Source organism: Oryctolagus cuniculus, chromosome 1 (assembly GCF_051225735.1).
Source record: "Oryctolagus cuniculus isolate XC-2025 breed Fujian yellow rabbit chromosome 1, ASM5122573v1, whole genome shotgun sequence".
Taxonomy (NCBI): Eukaryota; Metazoa; Chordata; class Mammalia; order Lagomorpha; family Leporidae; genus Oryctolagus; species Oryctolagus cuniculus.
Genome location: NC_142867.1, coordinates 210,710,575 through 210,715,969, shown reverse-complemented (window position 1 = coordinate 210,715,969; position 5,395 = coordinate 210,710,575). Strand labels below are relative to the sequence as shown.

The 5,395-nt window shown below is 40.8% G+C and overlaps 1 long non-coding RNA gene across 1 annotated transcript; it reads left to right on the top strand.

Annotated features, from left to right (window-relative positions):
• The first annotated feature begins 3,471 nt into the window (after positions 1-3,471).
• On the top strand, positions 3,472-5,151 carry LOC149128846 (uncharacterized). The gene is made up of 2 exons (XR_016213829.1): positions 3,472-3,619; positions 4,876-5,151. It is a non-coding gene; the product is annotated as an uncharacterized LOC149128846 (long non-coding RNA).
• The last annotated feature ends 244 nt before the right edge of the window (positions 5,152-5,395 follow it).

Here is a 5,395-nt window from a genome sequence, read left to right as displayed (position 1 = left end):
CTTCTCCAATCTGTTAGCAGTCCAAATCCAAGTAATCTGTTTGTTCAATAGACATAAGTATTGGTATTCAACAGCAATAATATATAGGTCTGAATTAGCAAAGCTGAAATTAATAGTCAATATTTCTCATGGATATAATCCGAGAGGGGCTTTGAATTGTCCGTAGAGTCAGGAGTGAGTTTCAAGTCCTTGAACTTCAGTGTTTTGAAGGTGTAGAAAGTACACATCTTTAGGATGAGGGTGATTAATAGCTTGTTGGAATTATATGACATATGAAAGTTTCTTTTCCTCTTAAATTCCAGTACAAAAGCCTTGAACTTTAACAAAAAAGAAATTGAGTTTTTTTTTAAGTTTGAACTTTGATAGCACAAATATTCTTTATAGTTAACATATATTCTTAATGGAATGGACAAAAGGCATAAAGAGACTAAGTGAAAAGGGGAGAGGGCAAACAATTTCCATCACTCCAAACACTTAGACCCAGTTTAAGAAAAATCAATAACCATATCCAGGTTGTTGTGGAAAAAATGGAGCAATTAAAATTCACTTTACACATGAGGTTATAGCCTGAGTTTTTTTTTTTTTTTTTTTTTTTTTTGGCTGAAAGGGTAATGTAATTGGAAATTTAATATTTTAATTTATTGAAAATATTGCATAGCTAAGGATTTCTGATCATTCCAAATCTTAATAAAGAGACAAATCAGAATTTTAGCAAAAATGCTGCTGAAAATGATATAGTGGGGGATGGGAGTAAAGGGAGGTATGTGAATTTAAAATTATCTGACTGGGACTTGGTGATCCAGTTTTTGCTGTAATTCCATTCTATAAATCTTAGTGTTTTTCGTGCTCTTTTCTCTTTCCTAACCCTTGATGAAGGGAAATGGACACTGGCTGGCTATCCAACAGCTAGGACATTGGACTTACACAATACTTTCCTTTGCCTTGGAAAGGCAGCAGCTTCTTCTGATTTGCCCAATAAGTGTGAGCATGAGAGGGGAGAAAGAAGGGGAGGAGGACGAGAAGGCCCACCCGGCTCTGGTCCTGAAATTTAAATATTTCCAGGTATTTTCTTGATTTCTCTACATTAGATAGAATGTTACTATAAAGGGACCTGAAAAGCAAAGCCACAAGTAGTTGGGAGATCCGTGGGTTTCTGACTGAATTTTTACTCAGTCTCATCTTACTAAGGTAAAACTGAAAACAAAGCCCAAGTTGGCTGAGGAATGAGTTTGGGCTAATTTTAGACTCTAGGGTTCAGGGCACTGAGTCAAATGCACTTTGGCCCAGGCCTCAGGGCATGGTGGATTTGCTGTCATCACCACTACTATGGCCACCACCACCAATTATATGTTTTGGTTGTGAGTTTCTTCTTTTATTTAGAGAGTCTGGGGGAAAACAGTAAGTGATGAGTTTGGTTCATTTTCAAGCTACTTGATATTTAACTGTGTTTACAAACGCTCTGTAACTCTAAGCCTTATTTTAGCTTACAGCAAAGATAGGAATAGCCCTAGATGAGACTGGAGGAACCTGGGGATACTAGCATGGGCTGTGCTGGGGACACACTCACTGTGTGATCTTGGACAAGTCTGTTCACCTTGTTTTTTTGTGTGTGTTGTTTTAATTTTTAATTTTTTTTCTGGTGGTAAAATATACCTAAACTTACCATTTAGGCCTTTGTAAGTGTGCAATTCAGTGGCATCATGTTCATATTATTGTTCAAGTGTCACCATTATTCATCTCCAGAACTTTTTCCATCATCTCAAACTGAAGTTTCACCACAGATATTTATATAAAACACTTAAAATAGTCAGATTCCTAGGGACAGAAGTTGAATTAATAACTTCCCATTCTCACTCCCACCAGCGTGTGGCAACCACCATTCAACTTCCTGTTTCAATGAACCTGACCATTCTATGCACTTCATGTAAGTGCAAGCATGCAATATCTGCCCTTTTGTGTTTGGCTTATTTCACTTAGCATAATATTTTCAAAGTCCATCTGCGTTGCAGCTTGCACCAGAATTTCATTTCATTTCAGGATGGAGAATTTTCCCCTGTATGTGTGCCTCATTTTGTTTATCCATTCATTCGTTGATGGACATTGAGTTGTTTCCACCTTTTGGCCACAGTGAATGAGGCTGCTATAAATGTGGGTGTACAAACACAGTGTGAGTTCCTGTTTTCAATTCTTTTTTGGGTATATAGCCAGAAGTGAAATGGCTCGATCATAAGTTAATTCTATGCTTAATTTTTAAAGAAGATTTCCTTGACTTTTAAAACATTTATTTATTTTATTGTCCAATGTTAGTGTATAGAAATGCAACTGCTTTTTGTGTTTTCCTTTTTTTAATTTATGGGGTTAATAGATACCTTAGGTACAGGGATTCATGAGGATTAAACTCATGTCTATGCAGCGCTCAATAAATAGTAGCTATTATTAATATTAATATTATTATTAATACTCATTGATTTACTATTGAAATTCTAGGCTAGATCCCTTCAAATAAAGTGTAGGTCAAATCCAACATTTCAGATCATGAAAAGAGGGCCGTGCCTGTTCTAAGAAGAGCTTGGTGTGGGATTAATTCAGGCTCTGACATTTCTTATCCTCATGACCTTGAACAAATCACTTTGTGACTCTAAGCTTCCATTTGCCCATTTGAGAATTAGGAGTGGTGATAACTGACAGTATCCTTGTAAAGGCAAACAAAAAGCTGTGTGGGACCAAATCTAGTACCATGCAGTCATTATAGCTCTGGTTAGGAGCAGAGGTTCTGCAGCCAGATTGGCTGGGTTTGGAGCTTGACTCCTGCCATTAGCAGCTGCTGAAACTGGGCAAGTTACTTCATCCACGGGCCTCAGTTTTTTTTTTTTTTTTTTTTTCATGTATAAAAGAAAGATAGTGGCACCCACCTGGTAGTGGCATTTGAAGATTAAATGAGTTGATATATGTAAAATACTCAATGCCTAGCATATACTGGAATGAGTACTACATGATGGCTATTATTATTATCATTATCATTATAGCTACTATAATTGTCTTGTTATCCTGTGTCACAAAGTCTATAGACTGCCTTATAAAACCATGTATAATGTTTCTCTTCCTACATTAAATGAATGAGGACTTTACATTTGAGAAAAAAAAAAAAAAATGAGGCGGAGCCCCACCCACAGCCGGAATCTCCTCCTTTGGGAGCGGCTCCCCTGGCTCCTGCCTGCAGGGACACCACCTGGAGGCTCCCCCCAGCCTCCGCCAGAGCTCTAGCAACAGGCCTGCCAGAGATCTGAGCAGATGTTTCTGCTTTTTAGACCCAGGCATTTCCTCTCTTCTAGGAGCACATGCCAGCACAGTCAATATCTGGAAACCCGCTGCTTCACAGTAGGGCTGAGGACTAAACTGGTACTTTACTTGAAAATGGTAATAAAGCAATTTGAATTGCTTTTCATCCTCCTTGCTCTTAACGGCTTTTAGGTTCATATGAGACCAATCAATTAATCCTGCTTCGGAGCTACAGGAATGAATGGAGTGTTTTCCAGCCTCTGCCTAGGATATGAGCCCATAACAGAGATTTTCCAGCCCTACCCTACGAGGATCACTCAGCCTGGCATGTGGGACAGGGGTGAGTGGAGGTGCCTACTTGCTGGCTCCGTGTTCCTGCAGCCTGGCCAGCTCCCCAAGCACTAAGGAGTGGCCTCTACCCCACAGGCCAAGCATAATTGTGATTTCACTTTATGCTCTTCCTTTGCACATTCAGCTCCTCCAATCCCAGGGTTTTGTCTGGGAGAGCTAATCAGGTAGGGATGATGAGTCACCTGCACAGAAACTGACACGTAAATAAAAAAGAAACTGCTTTTCCTCCTTGATCCAGGGCATAGTAGCTCCCTTGAAAACATGTTCCCTCACCTTGAGAAGGTCTCAGCAACCGCAGCTTCTTAGGTCTGTGCCTGGTTCACAGTAGAACTCAGAGAATAATGGACGAAGCGAATCACAATAGCAATGAAATGAAAATTTGGAAAGGACAGAGGCCAGGGCAGAACATTTCCCCCTTCTCTTCAAGACCAAGTATGGAATGCTATTCTTTTAAGAATTAACTTCTGTAAAAAAAAAAAAATCTTAGGGTCCAAAAGACAAATGGTTAATCCATAGATGGAAGGTAGCAGATGGAAGGCAATCAATGTTGGTGACTGATGCATTGACTCGCTGGCAGACACATCAGGGAGGGAACAAACTGATGTTTCTCCCCAGCCACAGAATCAGTGTGGGGCATTTCTGCTAGATTCTTGCTAGAAGGTGTCTCCAGACTTCAAGCACAACTTGTTTAGACATTTTCCAGTTGTAATTTTTTTCTAGGTTGTTAAAAATATTGACTTTGACAGCTTTAAAATGATGGCCACAAAATTGGAATAATTTACATTCTGGAATTAAGAGAATTCAGGCATTTTGGCTGGCAGTGACAGAGGGTAGGAGCAAGTTATATAAATCCCAGATTTGAGGGAGACTGAGCCATTAGCATAGATGGGTTGGAGCAGTCACCTTCCCGTGTCGATGAATCTTTATGTCTCTCCCAGGCAGGCCCAGATTTGGAGCTATTTTAAGAGCCTCTCTCAGATCAGGTGATCTGGAGGAGGGTGGCTGAAGGCCTCCAACTCAGGCCACAGTCCTGTTGCTGTCTTCTTCATGTTCTGCTCAGGACAAATTCTCCCACTGTCTGCCTGTTGGGTGTTTACCCTAGACGCGCTCCCTTTAACTCCTGGGTCTCTCAGTCCCAGAGAGTCAACATAGAAGGCATTCAGACTAGCACAGTGGTCCTGGCCCTAGCCCAGTGCTCTCTGCCAGATTCCAAACACACCTGCTAAACAGATTCCTTTCTCCCAGCACTCTGCTGAGATTTTCAGCTGGAACCGAAGTCCCTCTCTGGCTGCATCACATTCCTCTGACTGCTAACTGGATCATTTGTCCACCCCTTGCCTCAAAATTAATGCCTTGACTCAGCCTGGAAACACCTAAATCAGAAGAAAACTTGGTCCAAACCTCAAGACGATGTCCGGGAAATGACCAAGTGACAATCATATTCTACAGAGAAACACGCAAGCAAGGGCTTCCCATGTGGGGTCCCTCCTCCAAATAAATGAGGTACATTCATACTTGTCACGTTGAGTCATCCCAGATTTCTCTGAAGTGTTATCCACATTTCACACATGAAAAATCGTTGGGAAAAACTAAAGATTTCCCACAGACACATGACTGATGACAGGATTAGATGGACCCCATGTCTGTGATTTGAATATTTCACTTGTCACTTCTAGGTGACTGGCTCAGTCCTCCCCCATGGAATTCAACAAGTGAAGGGACACGAGAGATAACAAGGACCTCTCTCAAACATGTGGCATGTGGG